The 24,007-nt window shown below is 38.5% G+C and overlaps 1 non-coding gene across 1 annotated transcript; it reads right to left on the minus strand.

Annotated features, from left to right (window-relative positions):
- Positions 1-2,401: 2,401 nt before the first annotated feature.
- On the minus strand, positions 2,402-2,508 carry LOC141588953 (small nucleolar RNA R71). The gene has a single exon (XR_012519918.1). It is a non-coding gene; the product is annotated as a small nucleolar RNA R71 (small nucleolar RNA).
- Between the last annotated feature and the right edge of the window lie 21,499 nt (positions 2,509-24,007).

The raw sequence follows: 24,007 nt of genomic DNA on the forward strand, positions 1-24,007 counted from the left end.
TGCTTTTGCACAAGCCACTTCTATACCCATGCCACTTTACCACCATTCTGTCCTTGATGTATGTACTTGGTCTGTTTTGTGAATGCGCACTAGTTGGAGAATCTTCTATCACATTAGATTGCATGCATATTTTATAAGTTGACTGAGTGTCTTTATTCTTTCTATCTCACATATATCTCACCCCTTATGAGTGCATGAGTGAAACCGCGAATCCAACAAAATTGTCTTGCAAGGTTGAAAAGCATTTGGCTGAGTCTGGGTATCATGTCACATTTTCAGTAAGAGCTGCGTTAGTCTATCACTCGTGCCTTTAAATTTGTTTTATTGGCACAATTCTTGGTCATTACTTTGTTATAGATGTGGGTAGCTGGGATTTGTATGTAACTAGACATTTTCTCTGAGTTATTCATTCACCATATGTTTGTTGTCCTTTATTTGGTCTGATTGCTTTGCTTGAGGACAAGCAAAGGGTTGGTTTGGGGGAGTTTGATGTATCACTTTTATATATATTTTTATAGCTCCTTTCATACCATTTTATATACCGTTTTCGTGCCTTTATATCATTTATATGCCTTGTTTCGATGAATTGTCGATACTGCCGCTATTTTGTGTTTCAATGCAGAAATGACGCATTATGAGGATAATCAAGCTAAGATGAGCATAGCGGAGATGGCATAGTAGAATACCAGAAGCATGGCACGAGGAACAAGGAAGCATGAAGGCTAGAAGTGGAAGAAACGAAGAAACAGTCTGTGAAGTTGGTTCCTCGTCGAGTCAGGGAGGGCTCGATCGAGCAATCGTCCTCGATCGAGTCACCTCAGGCTCGATCGAGGAACCTCTCTGGCAGATGACATTCCGGATTTTCCTAAAACAATTATTTGTATTATAAATTAGAAACTCGTCGGATATTATTAGGTTACGCTTTATTTTACTTTCATATAGCTGAATACTCTCTCTAGCTTTAATCTTTCCTTGCTACGGTACTAATCTTTCTTCAGTAATTAATCATTCAAGTTTATGTTATCCGATTATTGCTCTTATTTCATGCTTTTAATTATGTCTTCAATCATTATTATTGTTGTTATTGCTTTAGTTATGAGTAATTAATTTCCTCATCTAGGATGAAGGGGATCTAGATTAATTAGAAAGGGGAAATTGATTAATTGCTAGTGAAATCGCATAAGTTGTCGTTTGATTATTGTTCTTCTTCTAGATAATTAACTTAGGCCTAAGTTATTAATTAGTGTAGCGAATTAATCCTTTCACCGACCGGCTTAGAATTAATATAGGCAGCGATAATCAAATAGATTGTATATAATTATAGCGACTGCATGTTAGAATCGATCTAAAGGGCATAATAGAGTCGACCGATCTTATGACCTTAGACAGCTTGGTAGATCTAGCAATTGATTATAGACCCCATATAATTGACCTAGTGAACCGGAAATCCTAGACTTTTAATATCATTGTTTAAACCTCTTTTTATTGCTCGCATTTAGTTGGTTAGATAACAAACAAAACAAACCCCCAGAAAACGGTTACTTTTAGACAATTTAAATATTTACAGACTTAACTTTTACCGCCTCCCTGTGGATTCGATAACTGTCTTAATGCTAGCTATTCTTGTTATTTTTGAGATAGTTTTACTTTGATTTGGTGATACGACTTTAGCCATATCAAATTTGGCGCCGTTGCCGGGGAGGCAACAATTGTTTAGTTTGTTTGTGTTTATTTTGTCTTTTTGTCTCAGGGAACCCAGTGCCTTGAGACCGTTCTCACACTTTTCTTGTTAGTTCCGTGCATGCCCAGGTCTAATAGGTCCAAAGTTATTCCTTTTGATCCTAAACCAGAAAACACTTTTGGCTACAGACGGAAATTTAATCAAGAAGTGGGTCAAGTAGAAGACTTGAGTATAGTTGACATTGAGACTGCGAGCTTAGAACATTCGGCCGATCAGTCCTGCACAGAGGACGAACACTCCGAGGCCGAAAACCAAGTCGAAACTTTTATTCCTGAGACTATCATCATGCCTACTCTAGCCAGGCACTCCGAGCCGACCTTAGCTTCTATCCCACAAGGATTCAAGCTGCCCACTACTGACAATGGAACTTTTGAGATTCGGCCATCTTACATTAATTTGGTGGAACGAAACTTATTTAGTGGGGCAGCTGGTGAGGACCCTGCGACGCATAAGGAGAAATTTGCCACCTATTGCTGTTCTATTCCATTAACAGCTGGAGTGACATAAGATCAGATAAAACAGGTTGTTTTTCCTTTCTCTCTGAAAGATGGAGCAGCTGAGTGGCTGAGAGACTTGGATATGGAGGGTGAAGGAATTACAGACTGGAATACCCTTGCTCTTGCTTTCTACAAAAGGTACTTCCCACCTCAAAAGACTAATGCACTGAGAAGTCAGATTACTAGTTTCAAGCAAGGAGCAACTGAAGATTTGAATGAAGCTTGGATTGGCTTCAAATGTTTGGTCCGATCAGTTCCCCATCATGGTTTCCCTAAGTGGTTTCTTTGCAACCAGTTTTATAACGGGTTGTATGACGATCATCGTGCCCTTTTGGATTCTTCTGCTAATGGGAGGTTTCAGGACAACACCAATGATGGTATCCATACCTCGACGTAAAAGCTATCTTTGGTATGTCCTCCTCTCTAATCTTCACCTGATGGTGTCCCGATCTCAAATCAATCTTGGAAAAGACTGATGCACCACTCAATTAATCAAACAGGTCATCTATCCTTGGCAAAGGATACATGTTCTTCACCGTCGCTCGGTTCAGCTCCTTATAATCTATGCACAACCTCAAACTCCCATCTTTCTTTTTCACGAAAAGAACTGGTGCTCTCCACGGTGATACACTAGGTCTAATGTATCCCTTCTCTATCAGATCATTTAACTGCTTCATGAGATCCTTCAACTCCTTAGGACCCATTCGGTACGGTGCCTTAGAGATTGGCCCCGTCCCCGGTTTCAGTTCAACACTGAAACCTATCTCCCTCTTCGGTGGCAACCCCGGAATCTCCTCTGTAAAAACATCTGAAAACTCCCCCACCACTTGTATCTGATCAACTGTCGGACTCTCTATCTGGTCATCTCTCACATGGCACAAGATCATCGGGCACCCCTTCCTCAGATAGGACTTCAAGGTCACCGCTGCAATCAATTAACTTTGGGTTTGACAACAAACCCTCGATAAGACACACTAATGCCCTTAGGGCCTCTCAGAGACACTTTATTTTGATGACAGTCTATCTTAGCTTTGTACTTTCCTAACCAATCCATCCCGACTATCATCTCAAAACCGTCTAAAGGAAACTCTAGCAAGTCTACAGGTAGATTGACTTGCCCAACTATCATGGAAACATCCCTATACAACCTCCCACGTGATACAGACTCTCCTGAAGGTATAAATCCTTTCTCACTTACAGACTCAAGCTCTCTCAAACCCAACTGTTTAACATGACTCGAAGATACAAACGACTGAGACGCCCCCGAATCAAACAAAACAAAGGTGTAAACACCATTAACAATAAAAGTACCAGTGATAACGTGTGCGTCGTCCTCAGCTGCTTGTTTTTCCATCATAAAAAGCTTTCCACTGGTCTTCTGCCCACCTCCTTGGACAATACTGGCTGACGTAGTCGGCTTAGCACCCGGCCCCTGGTTGTTGTTAGTGTTCGTAGCTGGCTTCTGATAAGAATTACCGCCATTGCGGTTACCTCCCCTGTTGCTGCTCTGACCTCCCTGGTTGTTCCATGACCCAGCCGGTATGTTGCTCGCAAAACTATGTGCCGGACCCTGAGAAAAGCTTCCCTGTCCCGGCCTCTGGTAACCCTCGCTCACCGCACTGGTGCACTCATGTCTCTTGTGGCCTACACCGCCACAGTTAAAACAGGTCATCCCCCTGCTGCTACTACTGTTCCCACAGCCACGCCCATAAGAAGCCCCTGTACTAAACCCCGAGCCAGATGAATATGCTCTAGCCTGAGTGTGGTTGCCCTTCTTGTAGTTAGATTGGCCACCACCCTCGCTCTCAGCCTTTCTTTTCTCAGCACCTCTATGTCGGGTTATCTGTACCAGCCTCTCAGCTCTCCCAGCCCTCGCATATGCTTCCTTAACATCTCTAAGGATCCCCACGGGTAAGTTCTCCATTATCTTGGGGGTAAACCCCTTCTCAAACCTCAGAGCTAGGTTCTCATCACTCAATCCCATATCCTCAGCATACCTAGCCTTCTCATTAAACTATTTGTAGTACTCAGCCACCGACATCTCAGATGTCATCTTGAACCCACCAAATTCCTCCCTCAGCTTACTCCTCACATGCTGCGGCACGAAATCCCTCTTCATAGCTTTTCTAAACTCTTCCTAAGGAATAGCAGGCAGCCCCTGCTTCGCATACATATCTCTAGCATTCACCTTTACCTTATCCCACCACTCTCTTGTTGCCTCCCTCAAGTAGAACGCAGCTTGTTCTACCCTCATCTCATCCGGACAATGCACCAAATCCAGAATGTTCTCCATATCTTTGTGCCAATTGTCTAGAAGAATTGGCTCCCCGGTCCTCTTGTACTCTTTCGGGTTAAACCTCGCTATGCAGAGACTGATCTTAGAATGATCAACCTCCTTATCCTTCCCCACTCTCTTTAGCGCTTCCGTAAGAGCATCTTAGTGCTCCAACATCTTAACTATGTCATCAATGTTCATGCTCTCAGCTCTAGCATACAAGGCGGTTTTCTTTGGCGGTATCTTGAAACTATATGAGAAAAGGTAGATATAAACATACATACTATAACCCAGAACACGAATACAGCCTGCACAAACCCCACTCGATCGAGTACCAAAACCCACTCGATCGAGTTGAGGTTACTCGATCGAGTGCCCAACATACTCCATCGAGTGCCCGGACCCCAGACCCCAAATAGACCTTCTGATCTCAAACATACTCGACCGAGCTGACAAACCACTCGATCAAGTGACCCCTACTCGATCGAGTGCCCCTATGTACTCGATCGAGTACCCAAAAACATGGTTCTGACCATAAAACATCAAACTATCCACTCGATCGAGTTAAACCCACACGATCGAGGACCTCACCTACTCGATCGAGTGGCCCCCACTCGACCGCGTCATGCTGACTCATATACACTACCAGCATGTTATCTCACCTAACCCAACGTACTATGCAATCTTCATAATCTCAGCATTATAATTATAACTAAGCATGCAAATCTACGCAATTTCTCATATAATCATTAAAACAATCTACTTCATGTCATCAAAATGCCACATTATAAACACTCAACATGCTTCTTCATTCAATTCAACATATAAACACATCTCTTCAACTTTTAACCGTACTTTCAATTCTCCACTTCCAACATCCAACAATTCACAACCCATACCGTTATATAAACATACGAACTAAAAGAGAACACATACGACCTTGCCACATACCCCCCATGTGACCGGTTCAAAATTGCAGGGCGAGTTCACGACTTTAGGACGTCTCCCAAGCCTTTGCATTAGCTCCTACAACTTTTACCTTGGATTCATTTTAATTGACTCCCTAGGTTCATTAGATTCATTAGTTACAAGTTTCAGGATCGTCGCTCTGATACCACTTTGTGACACCCCCATACTCCAAGTGCCTTACCAGGACCACTCAGATATAAAGATGTCACCATCTCGGTTTCCCGAGGCAATGATCATCATAAGACAATAACGAAACAATATTTAAATAGTATAAAGTTAAGTGATTACAATCCGAAAACAAAATTGATAAAATGTGAATACATGTTCTCCAAAAACCAAATGTCTAAAAGCTAAACATAATGTCTGACAACAGCGGAAGACTCTTCTAACTGCAAGTGATGACTCATCCCAGCTAGCCCATAAGCACCATATCAAACCTGCTCAACAACTGCCCACCATCCCCGAATGGATCACCACCGTTTTATAAAACAAAGACGGGGTCAGTACTAATCACACAATTATATAATCACAATAAGACAGAAGTCAACACAAGTCAATCGTCACATAACCCAAACTCCATAATCAACTCCTCATCGCAACAGGTTACTCCTCACCGCCAGTGGGGGACCGCAGCCGTTCCCACCTAAGCCTCGCTCATCTCCATTGAGCGATAAACCCAAATCCATTAATGTGCACATTCCTTCTGTAGAGGGTTCCACAGAAGGCGAATAATGGGCATGAAGCCACTCCCGTAAGTGACTCCACTCAGCCAGGGACGCACCCCGAAGAATACAGACAGATACAAACAACAACAACCAACAATGATAAAACCCCAACCGTCACAATATCAATATAATAATTTAATAACAATCACAATCAACACCAAACCACATTATGTGACTAATACTAAGTAGGGAAACCCTACCTGGAATGCAACACAAGCAGACGGTCTCAACAGCTGTATCAAAACCTCTCTTCTACGAATCCCCCTCCTAACATACAATCATATAATTACTAACAATCACAATAACTAACAAAAACCCTCAATCCCCCAAATTAGGGTTTAAACAAACTTAACTAACTACTATAAAATTGGTACGTAGATCTTACCCTCGACGCAAGGATCACAAGGATGTAAAGAACGATGAAATCCGACCTCTCAAGCTCCGGGATTTGTCAATAACACGGATGATGCGAAGAACGTAGGTTGAATCTCCTTTTTAATGTTATTAGGTTAGTAAAAGTGATTTATGAAGATGACGGAAAGAATTATATATTAATCCGTGTTATTAACAAAACCCGTCGAATTAATACCCGCTAACCGAGCTACTCTATCGAGTGACACTTACTCGATCGAGCACCCAGGCTACTCGATCGAGTACCCTACAGACAGAATACTGTTTCTAAAAATAAAAACACCCTTACTCGACAGAGTAAGGCCCACTCGATAGAGTACCCAGAGACTCATAAAACCGTAGTATTACAATCGACCTTGCAAGACTTTTAATGATGGACTCTCACGGGTCACTCTTCTCTCATGAAGCAAAGGGTAAGCATATGAATGTAAGAGAGAAAGAAAAATAGTCTCTCACCTAAACTACGACCCACATAAACATACATGAAGCTAATATGATAAACAATTCTAGCTACCGTACACATACATTCCAACCAAACAAGGTCCGTCATAGCAGAGAGCTTACAAAATTTATGGGAAAGTGAGGTAATGGGTAAGAAAAGGCAAAACATTTTTGGTAATGTACGGTAATAAGCCAACCTAGCTACCTAAATAGAACCAAACGAACCATATCTGATTCTTAATCTATCAAAACTAAGTACAATGCCCTTGATTGGCAACAAACTCACCAAACCGATTAATATCAACTCCACATAAAATATAAATAAAGCATAGGAGTAAAACTGTCAACAATCAAACATCTTTTTTTTTCTTTTTCTTTTTCTTTTTCTTTTTTCTCGGTTTCTTTTTTATTTTGATTCACGTTTTTTCTTCATTTTTCAATTCTTTTTTTTCTTTTTTTTTTCATCGTCCTCCTTCCTTTTCACAAATTACCAACTCCAAGTAATGCAATACAAACCAAACTTGGCACAATAAACTATATACCGCAAAACATACACTAAATAGCTTGACAAGGCAGGCTAAATTTGGATGTAGTTAAGGGTCAAAAGGCAAATTTGGCTAAATGTGGAGTTTAATGGGTAAAAATAAAAGAAAAGGGAATGTAAGCACCTCCCTGCATGTGATACCAACCACTAACCCGAATGTATGTAGGCAAAAAGCAATTGAATTTCATGTATGTGCAAATTAATGATACATGTTATGCAAGGAGTAACTACTCACAAAACTACATGGAACTGGTCATAAATGACACCAGTTTATTGAGCTCTAAAACTTAGAAATTATAAGTAGCGTGCCAAAAATTTCAGGTCAAGTCTATATGTTCAGCTAAATTTCAACATTAACTCGCAGATATGCAGAAGACGAAGCTAAAGATATTAATTTGTGCAAGTCTTAAGCAAAAAGACAAATGTAGTGCAATGTCATCATTGAAATCTACCGTCCCGACTTAACCTATATGCAGAATAAACGTTAATTTTTTTGATGTTTTGAAATTTTTCTATTTTTATGAGATTTTTAATTTTATAAACATAAACAACAATGCATACAGAAATTAAACGTGATAACAGAAATGAAATAAAAAAATAAATGCAGACACAGATATGGATACATAACCTCCTCAAACCAAACCGTACAATGCCCCCATTGTACCCAAAAACAAGGAAAGGAAATGCAAACTAAAAAAGGAGAGAGTAAAGATATGGAAAACTCACAAGAATACGTGAAGTAGGGACCTCCCCAAACCAGCCAGCAACATAGGAGCTCACAAACAACTTCAAAGCGGCGTCATTGGAAACATTACAAAACAAGCCTACTCGTGGTACTTCGATCGAGAAGATAGAATACTCGATCGAGTACAATCAGCTACCAAAGTGTTCGATCGAGGAGAACTGGTTACTCGATCGATATATCTGTTTCTGTAGGTGTTCGATCGAGGAATAGGTGTGTTCGATCAAACGGATTAAGCACTCGATCGAGTAAAAAGAATACTCGATCAAGTGGTACCTGCAGACAAATGATGACCAAAAACCAATTCTAAATCGTTAACAGTTTATGGTTCGAAAACCAATTATTACACACACAACAAAAATTAAAATATAAATCAACTAAAAATTTAAACTCCGGGTTGCCTCCCGGACAGCACTAGTTTCAAACAGGTCCCAGCTCGACCTTCTTTTCTTCATCCAATTGTTCCAATTGGTCACAATCAAAGCAACTCAAAGCACGCAGCAACCGATCAAATAACTGTGCATGTGCTACACAAAACTGTAAGTAGCACCATAATAAAGAAAGAGCATATGAAAGCAATATAAAATACCGTCTCAGTCTAACAAATTTTCGATGACAAATATGGTGAAACTTTATAAGCTTATTCATCCAACTGGGAGGGGGTGGAGTATTGAAATATATAGCATAAGTCATACGAGGTAATATACTTTTAGTCATAGCAATAATCATGAAATCATATTTAATTACCTCAGGTTGGTCGCTCCTAACGTCGGAATCATTGATAGAAGAATGTATTACCTCTTCCGTGCTAAAAGCATTCCCTGACTTAGCTACCCTATCATTCTCCTCCTCTGTGGGTTCTATCCCGTAAATTGCAGCCTCTAAAGCATCCAACTCGGCTTTGAAAATGGGGGATTCACCATAACCATTGTCTTCGTCCATGTCGTCATCCAAAACGGACCAAAGTGACATAGCAATGCTCTCCGTGGCCATATCACTCGATCGAGAATGCATATTGTTCGATCTAGGAGTTTCTTCATCAGCAGTACTCGATCGAATAGTGTGGGGTGTTCGATCGAGGTCTTCCTCATACAAACCGTTCGATCGAGTGGTTAGTTCTACTCGATCAAATTCCTCCTCATAGAATTCACTCGATCGAACATGGTTGGCCGTTCGATCGAGCATTTGATGCCGAACCGTAGTGAAGTGATTGAGAAATGCTTCGTGCTCTTCAATTTCCGAGTCGTACAAATCTTCGTCATCAATAGGTAGCTCAGGTCCTTCGTAGGAAGTACCGCTCTTGGTACAAATAGCAAGTACCTCCTCTGAATGCCTGTTGTCCATCTCGGCAGCTAATTGAGCTATTTCAGATTCAAATAGCTTGACACGAGCTTCCCTAGCTTTATCAGATTCTTGCACTAGAAGTTCAAGTGCCTTCACTAAGGATTTCAATTCAGCAACCTCTTCATTCTCTTCAACGGGAGGAAGGGTTTGTTGTTGCGGGGGCCAGGTAAACAGAGACTTTTGATAGCCTCGTTGCTGAAGCGGATGTGGTGGCACATATGCAAAGGAATGAGTAGCTTGCCTATGCTGCCTAAACGCATAGACTTCATCGTTCTCCACTAGACAGATAACAGCATTGTGCCCCGCAGCACCATATCTCTCACAATAGACCACCTGTCGTGCTATAGGATGGAACATAGGTGGAAGATCAAAGGTACTAAAGCCTTCCCTTTGATGATCTTTTACCTAGAAATGTCTAGGTAGGACCTATCAAAACAACACTAGAGAAAAAGATAAGAACTGCCTCAAGAATAAATTCCTTGAGGCTAAAGACAGACAAAAATAAAAAAGTAAATAAAATAGTTGCCTCTCCGGCAACGGCGCCAAAATTTGATACCGTCGTTTTAGTATCAAAAACAAATACCTAAGTACTACTAACAGAAGTCAGCGGTAAGTAGGGTCAATCTCCACAGGGAGACGGTCACTATCTACTTGTTAATTCTAGTCTATCTACGGTCACAATTGGGGGTTTGAGTTGTTTAAACCAAACTAAATGAGATTAAAGCAAGAGAAAAGAATAAGAGAGATTAACAATAAAAGAGAGAGAACTAGGATTGTCGGGTCATCAATGAATGTCAAATAATTGCAGCTAAGGTCACAGATCTGTCGCGTGTATCAGCCTAAGGGGCAGCGAATATCTCCTGCCGGTCTCAATTCACCCTAAAATACCATTAGCTTAGCTTCCGCCCTTACTAAAGCATCCTAATGTTCACTGCGGGTCTCACCCCTTCCAACCTTTCGGTCTAGGTCAAGGCTTACCAAATCAATTAGCTAAATGCGTCGACTCAAACAGCTGATTACAGTTAATTGCAGTGATTAACAACAAAGACATGATAGCAACAAAAGATCTGTAAACCTAATTAGAAACTAACATCAACTCATTAAATCCCCAAATCCTAGCAGGAGAATTAGCTGAATATTATAATGAATAAAGTAAAAGAGAGAGATGAAGAAAGAACAAACATAATGAAGAAATAAGCAAAAGAGAATTAATATAAAAGAGAGAGAAGAAAGGTTACAAAAGTTTAGAATCCGGCAAAAGAACAAGGTAGCAGTAGAGATTAAGAGTAAAACAGTGATTTAAGAGTAAAACAGTATGATAAGGTGTGTTTAACCTAATACCGACTTCCTTTATATAAGGAAGTGATTATTAACATAAAATAAACCTAACACGGAATCAAAATCCCGAGTATATAAGCTAGTCACTCGATCGAGCAACTTTATATCACTCGATCGAACAAATCCAAGTTAAAACCTCTCGATCGAGGACTTTAGGTACTCGATCGAACACTATCAAAAATAAGTTATTCGATCGAAGACAATAACCACTCGACCGAACAAGATATTACTCGATTGAGTACTTTCCAGCGCACAATTCCTACTTCGCGCACTGAATTTCAAACGGCCGCCATTTCTTCGTTACTTGGGAAAATAGAGCGTTTCCGATGTCATTGGAAAGATAAGAGGACTTTCATCTCCAATTGGAATAACCTGAAAATCTGTTGTAGAACTCGAGATATGGGCTTCAAAGTAGGCACTAGTAATTTGAAGTTCTTCCTTTGCTCGCCTAGCTTCCTTACTTCTATGCGCATCACAATTAGTAGTTTCCAAGCTCCGACTCAGCTCATCTCCTAAATACATGCATAGGGACATGTATTAAGCTTTATTATGATCCTCTTTGGTTCATTCCTGTAAATAAGACAAGAGAAAAAAAAGTAAACAATCCGGGGGACATTTGTAGCTAAACACTACTAAATATGCATAAAGATGCGTGCAAATATGGTACAATAAGTCTATATAAAATGCACGCATCAATTGCAATGGGTATTCTGGCAGGACTACACTTGTGGAGGTTTAACGGAGTTTGAGTAATGTGTGTACGGTAACTTACGTATTGTGTTTTGTACAATCAGTAACTTGCCCCGTTTAAATGTTTTGAAAACTGTGGTGATCCATTCGGGGATGGTTAGCAGTTATTGAGCAGGTATAAGACGGGTTGCGCGAGGGATAGATGGGATGGAGTCATCATAAGTGTTTAGAGTCTTCCGCTGTGTCATAAACTTAGTTTGTTTTTCAGTTGTTTGGTTTTTGGGAACAATTGTTTTGTTGTACAGTTTTGGTTTTGGATTGTAATCACTTAACTCATTTACTTAACTAAGTATGTTTCTTTATTGTCTATTTGATATACATTGCCTCGGGTAACCGAGATGGTAGCATTTCCATACATTAGGTGGCCTTGGTAAGGCACCTTGGTGTATGGGGTTGTTACACGTCCGCCTCGATAGCGACCTCTACTAATGATCAGGAAAGTCGTTTATATTCGATATGCCGTTAGTTGTATGCATGAAATGTAACATCCACGGGTTAATCCTAGCAAGTGAGATTCGACTATGTCGGTAAACACATAATTTAGCATTAATTGGATCGAAGTAGGAATTTAGATTCATTACATGTGAATGCCAAGTAAGTAAATCATAAAAGAAAAATATGAAATAAATACATTACAATTAATAAATTACAATCGATTACAATGAATTAAATTGAATTTACGTCATAAATATGCTCAAAAGAGACTTGAAAAGAAAATAAAAGTAAAAAAAGAAAATAAAATATGAAATATATGGCGAATTATAAACGATAATATGAATAAAATTCGATTAGAAACCTACGTCAAAACGAGAAAGACTTCAGTGGCAGAAACCAACCCAGAATAGGCGCTGCATCTGGTGCGTCCCCTGGAAGAGGCACATCAGTTCATGCGGCTGTTCTAGAGCTGGGTTCTGACTGTAAAAGTCAAACCCGCGGATTAGTTATCATTAGTTGTTTGATTTATGTTGATTTATTGATATATGACTCGAATCAAAGCGATTTAGTCAGATTATATATACTATTATCATCACAAGTCAGATTAAAGAACATGATTAGATAAATTATTACGGCGATTTATATAATTATAATTATACGATGTCGGGTTTATAAAGATCAAAGCTTTGAATATGAAAATGAACGAAAACGAAATTAGAGTAACGAAACTGCAAAATGGGGAACTATGTACAAAAGACGTATGGGAGAATCGAACCTTTGAAATCCGGGTTTGAATAAGAGGACAAAAACCCCCCAAATATTGAATTATAAGGGATTTAAGTCGAAAAAAGGTGAAAAAATATTTATGAAAAACTAATTTGAAAATTACTAGATGAAACAAGAAGAAAAAACAACGAAGAAAGAAAACAAAAGGCGAAAGAAGCAAAAACCCGAGGAAGAAGAAGTGCAGCAGCTGAAGGCAGCCTCTGGAAGAGACGCAGCAGATGTTGCGGCCTTTCCAGAAGATGCATCGGTTGATGCAATTCTTCCCCACGTCAGTTCCTTGCTATTTCCGTCAAAAGGTTTTAAAAAAAGCAATTTTAAAGATGGTTTGAGCAAACTTGTGATATAAATCCTTACATATGATATATATACAGAAAATAAAATAAATAAAATTGGGATTTACACCCTCAGACTTACATGTTCAATGAAGCGAGATTAATTAAGTAGTCGTTTAGTGATTGCTCGACTCGATGTAGGAATGAAAGTGCCCTTAAAAAAGGATTTAAAAACAAATTGATTAGATTGAATAGGTGGAGTTGGTCAAATTGGTCGGTCTATCAAGCATGTAGGCGTCGATAAGCAAGAACGCGGTCCTAGAATGCAACGGGAGAAGAGAAGGGCGGACACTCGCATGAGAAATATGTAAGGTGGAGGCCTCTATTGATACTAATCACGTGGCGGAATTTAGGTAAAAGTCGGATTAGGAAAGAAATCCGGAAAGATTCGCGAAACTGGGGAAAAATCAGGCCAAGAAGAGGTGCAGCAAGAACTGCGATCCTTCCAAGAGGCACAGCTCCTACTGCGTTTTATCTTCGATGGTGTCCTCCTGAGCAAGAATGATTTCCACGGTTAAATTAAGAATTAGGGAAGATGTATGCTTCCTATTTCGTAAAGAATATATTTTTCGAGATTTAATCATAAAAGATAAACTTAAGAATAAAACTCTAGAATATTCTAGAACATTCCTACTTGGCTTAAGACGGTTTTAGAAAATGGAAACGATTTTTGACCCAGACTCCATATGTACTCTAGTTAGTGTCAAAATGACCGTATCGGCGCGTAGATGACGACCATGAGGTTGACTCGACTGTTTAAGCTATCACCTATCCACGAACTTAAGAAATGTCATAAATCGCTCCGCGCGATTAAACATGCGGCCCAATCATCATTGGGATTTTAGCGGAAGGTGTAGAAACACGCTATCTACACACCCTTATATTGAGGCAACCGGGCCCAAGCCTGGACTAGAGGTCAGTCCTGGAGATAGAATCCGGCGCCGGGTCAGAACTTGGAAAAGTACTCATATATCAATGCCTGGAGTATTGGTAGACACCCACTAACACCAGTACTATCTCGGCGCGATGCCATCCCTAAATGTCGGTACAAGTAAGCCAAACAAGCGGCACCCCAAGCATCGGAATCAACCTGATCAAGACTATCAAGCAAGGACAACAACTGAGCATTCACCCTGTCACCGCTCTTATCCATGGAAAGTGTATGTCCCAATAAATCAAGAGGTGAGCCCAAAATGAGTCATGCTCGTTGCCTCGCTCAACAACATTCCTCAGCTCTGTCGTAAGTAAACCACCATTCTTATAGTGTGGTGGTACCACCTCAGACTCAAAAACTCCATAAAACCTAGCAATCTTTGTAATCCCATAAACCAAGGTGCCTTACCAAAACCACCTAATGCATGAGAGTGCTACCATCTCGGTTACCCGAGAATGAATATCAAATAGATCATAGTAGAACGTACTTTAAATAGATAGTTTAAATGAATACATCAAAAACCAAAAACTATAAAGTAAGATACAACTGTTCCAAATTCAAAAACCAACTAAAGTAAATCAAAATGTTTGACAACACAACGGAATACTTCTAAACGACTCGTGATGACTCAAGGCCAGCTATCCCCCGCGCATCCATATCATACCTGCTCAATAACTGCTCAGTGTTGAATGGATCACCACAGTTTTTAAAACAATTAAACAATGTCAATTACTGCATACACGATATAAGATAATACAACAACAACAACAACAACAACAACAACAACAACAACAACAACAACAACAACAACAACAACAACAACAACAACAACAACAACAACAACAACAACAACAACAACAACAACAACAACAACAACAACAACAACAACAACAACAACAACAACAACAACAACAACAACAACAACAACAACAACAACAACAACAACAACAACAACAACAACAACAACAACAACAACAACAACAACAACAACAACAACAACAACAACAACAACAACAACAACAACAACAACAACAACAACAACAACAACAACAACAACAACAACAACAACAACAACAACAACAACAACAACAACAACAACAACAACAATACAAATAATCCTCCAACACCGTCACATCACCAAACACCTGACTAGCCTGAAGGTCTACTCCTGCCAAATTAGGGCCGCAACCATTAATCTACACCGCCAGTGGGAGATTTCAGCCGTTCCCACCTAAGCCCCGCTCATCTAAACCGAGCGCAAACCCATGTTCCTTAATGTGCACATCCCCTCTTGTGGCGGGTTCCACAAGGGGCAAATCAAGGGCGTGAAGCCACTCCCGCAACTGACTCCACTCAGGCGAGGGCGCACCTCGCAAACCACAGACAACACAACAACCAACTAAAACATAAACAATTACCAATTCAAATACGATATAGATAAATGCCATTAATCAACAACCAATCAACTATCTCATAACATGTAAACAATAACTGAGTAGAAAACCCTACCTGGAAATGCAATCACCACAATCGTCACAACAGAAGATCAGAAATGTTCCTCTACGAAATGACCTCCTTTCAATCATACAATCATACAATCACCAACTAATGCCAACAATAACCCAAAACCCCCAAATTACCCAATTAGGATTTAAAATAAAATCAACGAAACAATATAAAAAATGTACTAAGATCTTACCCCCAATGCGATGGTCTCAACGGCCTAAAGAACTCTGGATTCCGACGACTCGAGCCTTTGGATTTTATAGCAATGTGAGAGAGAAGAGCTACATAACTTTGTCTTTTGTGTGAAATATTTAGAATACGGTAAAAACTAAAAAGAAACTGACGAAAAGTGTTTTTATACCATTCTCGCGTTGCTATCAAAACCCACCCAAAAACCCGACAAAACCCACGCACTCGATCGAGTAAGTGAGTTACTCGATCAAGTGGCCCCTACTCGATTGAGTTGCCCCTACTCTATCGAGTACCCAACAGACAGAACACTGTCTAGAACGCCAACACACACTTACTCGATAGAGTACCTAACATCACATAAAACCGTAGTATTACAGTCTTCCCTCCTTAAAAATGAACTTAATCCCCGAAGTTTAAACTCATACACAAAAACAAACTTACCAACTCAACTACGACACAACAACGCAACAAAAACTCAAAAACAAAACCCAACCACAACTCATACCGACTCAAACAAACCACTAACAGAACGAAAACCAACATAGAACCATACCAAAACCTTATGTGATCATCTCCTTGTTGGAGCTTGTGTCCTCCACAGTTAGTGTGATAACGTATATAAATCTCTTACAGGTTCACAAGGGTATACTTAGTATTTTTATCAGTTGATTAACGTTTATTAATAACGGTTGGCTTGCTAGAAGTGTGACGTTATTATCATACTGATGGCGGTGATCAACGGGTCCCTAAAAGTCACACCTAAAGGCTGTGTTTGAGAGATGTGATTATATGAAAATATAATCACATTGATGCCTTATATGACTAAAAGGTTAGTTCATGTATTTGACTAAAAGGTTAGCCAATGTGATGATGAGACGATTATTTAATACAATTAAATAATATTAGCTGAGACGAATTAATTATTAATTCGTAAATTGAATATAAACTGTTATATTTAATTATTATATATAATGTTAGCTTAAACGAATTAAGATGTTAATTCGTAATTAAACGTAAACGGTTATATTTAATAAGCAAATTATAAATATGCGATATTTATAGTTAATGTATATATTATACGATATTGTCATAATATATGATGTCGGACCGGTATTAAGTGTGTGGACTTATTAATACAGGACGACATAAATGACAATTGATCAATAATACACATTATATACATTTATGACAACAACCTAAAATAAGAAGATTTCCTCCTTATTTTTATGGTTGGTAAAAACCGAAAAAGAGGAAAAAGAGGAGAAAAATATCTCCCCTAATTCCTCTCCTTGGACGGTTAAAAGAGGAAGAGGAGATCATTTTTACTCACTTCCTTTTTGACCTAATCTTATCATCACAAAACCCTAAAAATAATTAGAGAAATTAGGGATCTCATTCTAGCAAAAAGAGAGGCATTTCTCAAAGCATTTTGGGTGCAACAATTAGGAGAATATCGATCTCGATATTTGTTCTTAGGCCAAATTGCTAGGACCAAAGGTTGATTCTAATCTCTACTCATTTTGTTTATGCAATTTCGTTTATGACTAGCAATTTCATAATTATAATTCCAATATAATCCAAATTTCTTGATGAAGTATACCGATATTTCCCACAAGTGGTATCAGAGCCAGGTTACGAAATTATTTTATATGATTTTCATAAATGAATTTAAACAAAATTTTGAGAAAAAGAAAAAAAAAGGTTCGGCCGTTTTTAAAAAAAAAATTCTGCCGAGACAAAAAAAATTTTTGATGTTTTGTTTCCATTTGATTTATTGATATTGTTGTTTTAACATGTTAAGATGATAATATGATAAATTTGTAGATGTTTTGATTTAATGAGAATTAAATTAAAATGTAAATGGAAATCGTTTTGATTAATGATGTTCATTTGTTTTTGCTATATAGTTTTGGCATACAAGTCAACTTAATAATGTTCAAATCAATTGTGATGATCGGTTTAATCATGATTTAGATATTCATTTTAAGAGGATAAATTGAATCGTCTAGTTTGATCTATGTTTAAATTAAATGTTGATGTTTATGTCAATCTTGTTATAGTAGCAACTTTAAACAAATTGTTCACATTAAAAGGGTTGTTTTTTTAGTAAAAAAAAAAAAAAAAAAAAAAAAAAAAAAAAAAAACTTTTTTCTTTTTTTTTTTCAGTTTTGCCGAGAGTTTTTTTTTTAAGAAAAAAAAAACTGTTTTTTTTCGTTTTTAGGGTAATGCCGAGAGCATTGGAAAAAACCTGTTTTTCTTTTTTTTAGTGAATGACGAGGGCAATTATAAAAAAAAAATTGTTTATTTTTGGCCAATAATTATTATACATTAAATTTATAATGTATGATTGTTTGTTGTGAAAAAGTTCACAAATTATAGATACCCAATTATTTTAAAGAGGTTTAAAATAATGTTGGATTAATTCATATCACTAGCTAATGTGAATTAAGATTGGAATTATTGTGAGTAATTGAGGAATTGTCACATAATTTTGATAATTATAAAATAGGTGGTTTGGATAAATTACTCTACATAATTAAGGAATTATGTCTTTAATGGTTAATTTATAGTTGATGCATTTTTATTTAGTTGTATGAATTGTTGAATGGTTTAATTTACGTATTTTTGCAATCGGTTGTAATTTTATATTACTTAGTGTGGCCTTAGTTAATTATGTTTTCGTAATGATGGAAACATAAAATTTTAATGTAATTTTGAGATCTCGAATCTCCTTTTGGTTTTCTTTAGTATTATGTTTTTGAAATTAGAATGTAAATAGGTTTATTTTGTAATTTTAATTGTAATTTTGAGAAGACTAAAGATGGAGATTGGATTGCTCACTCCCGCTACATGGACCAAGATGGAACATCAAGAAAGGCTTCTCGGGTCCTAGGAAGGATTCCAAAGTTGTATTTATGTTCATTTTGGTGGATAGGCCACACTAGGACTTTATTTTGTTTTACGTTTTTCATTCTCGTTGCTTTTCATTTGCATGATAATTAGTGCATCATATTCCGCCTAAACCAAACCACCTACTAATATGCATGAAAATTGACTCATATAGATTGAATGTTAGGTATCATGGACATAAAGATGTCACACAATTTTAAGCCATCATCTTAGTTTATTCATGCTCGCATACTAGATATTAGTTCACTTAAAATGAATTAAGATAAAGTTGATGGGATCTTCCTCTATAACTAAAATTGAGACTAGTCTTTATAGGCCAAACAACTATGAATCCCTTCTTCGTCGGTAGGCATATAGGACCTTACTCTCCATATGACCTCTTCTACGTAGGGTAAGTAGTTTGTGTTGACTTATTTTACCTCAACATTATAATCCGAAGAGTTTCTCATGATTATGATGGACTATAGATAAAATTTACAAAAATTTATCAACCAAGAATTCTAACAGTAAAATTAGCCAAGAGGTTGGCTTATCAATTTACAGATAATTGAGTCTTGGGATCATTTATATAATTCTTGAGGGAGGTCAATTGTATAAATGCTTATGTCTTCGCTTTTAACAGTTTTGCATTAGACTTAAATCATAACGATGAGTATCCTTATTATATTTTTCTTCTTTTCACAGTGTAGAATTCGTTTTATATTGATAATACTGCTTACAACAAATGGCTGGAAATAATGATATACCTATGCCAAGTGCCACACTTGCACGCGAATCCTGGCTCAAAACTTTCATGGACCAGATGAATCAGTCCACACGACTGAAGAATGACGGGTCCAACTTTGCGGACTGGGAGGCATCATTACGGAATGCTGCCATTGCTGACGGTAAGCTCAAGTACTTGACTAAGCTAATACCGCCAAACCCAGGCCCCAATGCTAGAGCTAAAGAGTCACTTGCTTATAGTGACTTCGTCATGGAAGCTGGTGCGATAAAGAACGTACTCATTTTTGCAATGGAAACCAATTTGCAAAGACGCTTCATTGCCCAAGGTGCAAACAAGATTTACACCACGCTCACTAATGAGTTCTCAAAAGCACCGAGAATCGTTACTTATGAGCATACCTGTCGCTTCTTTGATGCGAAACTCCAGAAGGGCCAACCGGTTAGCCCACACATTCTTAACATGATTGAGAATGTCGAGAAACTGGAAGCACTTGATTGCAAAATCAGTGAGAGCATAGTCATTGATCGTATGCTTCATTCACTTCATGATGGTTTTGCCCTCTTCAGGGCAAATTACTACATGAATGACATGAAGAAAAGTCCTCATGAGCTACACTCACTTCTCGTACAGACCGAGAATGATATGAAATTGAGTGGGAGCATGAAGCAAGATGTTCTCATGATTTCCAACAAGAATAAGGGTAAGGGCAAAGCTCACGGCGACCTAACTGTAGGAAAGCCAAAGTTTAAGAAGTCAGGAAATGGTAAGAGTGGGCCTGGTGAGACTAGTGGCTTACAAGGCAAGGCAAAGAGCAAGGGCGGTGACGTTGAGTGCCACCATTGTCACAAGACTGGGCATTGGAGGAGGACCTGTCCCGTGTACCGTGAGGACATAAAAGCAGGCCGCGTCACTCCTGTTGGTATGTCATCTTATATTCATATGATTGAGATTAACCATGCAAGTTTCGGAACTTGGGTACTTGATACTGGTTGTGGTTCTCATCTGTGTAATCATTTGCAGGGCCTAAAAAACATCACACCTCTCGCAAAGGGTGATATGGACCTGCGAGTCGGGAATGGAGCAAGAGTTGCTGCAGTCTCAAAGGGAACATACGTAATCCAGCTCCCGAGTGATTTTGAGTTATATTTATATAATCATTACTATGTACATTTATCCGAGAACATTATTTCTGTTTCCGTACTTGATAAAGACGGTTGTTCATTTTCAATAAAGGACAATAGCTGTATTTTCTCTTTTAATGAAATGGTTTATGGCAAAGCAGTTTCCATGAATGGAATTTATATCTTAGATCAAACCACAGATAAATTACATGTGAATAATAAGAAATTAAAGGTTGGTGACAAAGATCAAACTTATCTATGGCATTGTCGAATGGGACACATAAATGAAAAACGTGTAAAGAAACTCATCGAGAATGGGACTATCCCCATATTCGATTTTTTTTCATTTGGCACGTGTGAATCATGTCTTATCGGCAAAATGACTCGAATTTCCTTCAAAGGTGTTGGAATGCGCGCTAATGACCTATTAGGACTCATACATACTGATGTATGTGGACCTATGTCAATCACCGTAACAGACGGCTATAGATATTTTATCACTTTCACGGATGATTTGAGTAGATACGGATATGTCTACTTAATGAAGCATAAAAGTGAGTCTTTTGAAAAATTCAAAGAATACCAGAATAAGGTTGAGAACCAACTGGGAAGAAAGGTTAAAGTACTACGTTCAGATCGTGGTGGCGAATATCTTTCAAATGAGTTTGATCAACACCTTAAAGACTGTGGAATAGTTTTACAGTTAACTCCACCTGGAACACCTCAATTAAATGGTGTGTCCGAACGGAGAAATCGAACACTACTTGATATGGTTCGATCCATGATGAGTCACACGGTAGTACCTGATTCATTATGGGGTTTTGCTCTTTTGTCACTTTGTTCTTATACTTAACCGAAGTCCGTCTAAAGCTGTCGACAAGACTCCATATGAAATGTGGAAGGGAACGGTCCCTAACTTGTCCTTTATTCGGGTTTGGGGCTGCGAGGCTTATGTCAAGTGGAGATACGAGGATAAGCTCGGCCCGCGGTCAGTCAAGACGTACTTTATAGGTTATCCAAAAGGAATGTTTGGTCATTACTTCAATTAGCCTACCGAACATCGAGTTTTTGTTGCGGCAAGTGCAAAGTTTTTAGAGAAAGAATTTCTCGAGAACAAGTCAAGTAATAGAACCTTCGAACTGTCAAAGATTCAAGAACCAACAACCGAGGAACAGATGGAGGAAGATGTTTCTTCAACTAATGATACGGTTAACATTCCTCAGGAACCTAGGAGGTCAGGTAGAGTCTCTAATCCTCCAGACAGATACATTGGTATGGTCGAGGAAAATGATATTTTTCTCCTAGAGAGTAATGAACCCGCTACCTATAAAGATGCCATGACCTGTTCCGACTCTAAGCTATGGCTTGAAGCCATGCAATCCGAGATGGACTCCATGTATGAGAATGACGTATGGGATCTTGTTGATTTACCTAACAAGGTACGACCTCTTTAGTGCAAATGGCTTTACAAAATAAAGCATTCTGTAGACGGGCAACCAGATACCTATAAGGCACGACTAGTGGCAAAAGGTTTCACTCAAGTGCACGGATTGCGTTATGATGAAATTTTTGCACCCGTAGTTATGCTGCGTTCCATTCGGATAATCTTAGCGATTGCCGCTTTTCATGACTATGAAATTTGGCAGATGGATGTGAAAACCGCCTTCTTAAACGGTTATTTGGAGGAGGAGTTGTACATCGTGCAACCCGAAGGTTTCATAGATCCTGAAAATCCTAAGAAAGTATACAAGCTTAAACGTTCCATTTATGGACTTAAGCAAGCTTCTCGGAGTTGGAATCATCGTTTCGACCAGGTGATAAAAGAGTATGGTTTCACTCGATCGGTGAGGAACCCTGCTTATATATCAAGTCGAGTGGGAGCAAGATTGTTTTCTTGATATTGTATGTCGATGACATACTCTTGATTGGGAATGACATTCCTCTCTTATCTTCGGTAAAAGGATGGTTGAAGAACCATTTCCAGATGAAAGATCTGGGTGAGGCACAACGCATATTGAGAATCCGTATCTATCGAGATAGAACACGACGGATGTTGTCACTGAGTCAGGAGTCTTATTTAGATAAGATTCTTGAAAGGTTCAGCATGACCAACACCAAGAAGAGGAACCTTCCAATGACTTCCGGGATGCATTTGAGCAAATCTCAGTCACCCACGACACCGGAAGGGGTTGAACGCATGAGTTGTGTTCCTTATGCATCAGCCATAGGATCAATCATGTATGCCATGATATGCACACGTCCAGACGTGGCATATGCATTGAGTATGACGAGTCGTTACCAAAACAATCCAGGTGAAACACACTGGATCTCTGTTAAAAACATCCTTAAGTACCTACGGAGGACTAAGGATTGGGTATTGACTTATGGAGGATATACTAAGCTTTGTGCAATCGATTACGCAGATACTAGCTTCCAAACGGATCAAGATGATTCGAAATCTCAATCTGGATTCGTCTTTACTCTTAATGATGCTGCGGTCAGCTGGAAGAGTTCCAAACAGGAAGTTGTAGCAGATTCTACTACTGAATCCGAGTACTATGCCGCTTCAGAAGCAGCAAAGGAAGCTATATGGATGCGTCAATTCTTACAAGGACTAACCATAGTTCCTAGTTCGAATGACCCAATCACCATCTATTGTGACAATAGAGGTGCCATCTTCCATGCCAAGGAGCCTAAGTCTTGTTGGAGCTTGTGTCCTCCACAGTTAGTGTGATTACGTATATAAATCTCTTATAGGTTCACAAGGGTATACTTAGTATTTTATCAGTTGATTAACGTTTACTTAATAACGGTTGGCTTGCTAGAAGTTTGACGTTATTATCATATTGATGGCGGTGATCAACTGGTCCCTAAAAGTCACACCTAAAGGATGTGTTTGAGATATGTGATTATTCACATTGATGCCTTATATGACTAAAAGGTTAGTCCATGTATTTGACTAAACAGTTAGTCAATGTGATGATGAGACGATTATTTAATACAATTAAATAATATTAGTGAGACAATTAATTTAATTAAGTAAATTGAATATAAACTGTTATATTTAATTAATGTATATAATGTTAGCTTAAACGAATTAAGATGTTAATTCGTAATTAAAAGTAATCGGTTATATTTAATTAGAGAATTATAAATATGCGATATTTATAGTTAATGTATATATTATACGATATTGTCATAATAAATGTTGAGAGACCTGTATTAATAAATCGACTGCAAACTGTTATGTGTGGACTTATTAATACATGTCGACATAATTGACAATT

This window comes from Silene latifolia, chromosome 6, assembly GCF_048544455.1.
Source record: "Silene latifolia isolate original U9 population chromosome 6, ASM4854445v1, whole genome shotgun sequence".
Taxonomy (NCBI): Eukaryota; Viridiplantae; Streptophyta; class Magnoliopsida; order Caryophyllales; family Caryophyllaceae; genus Silene; species Silene latifolia.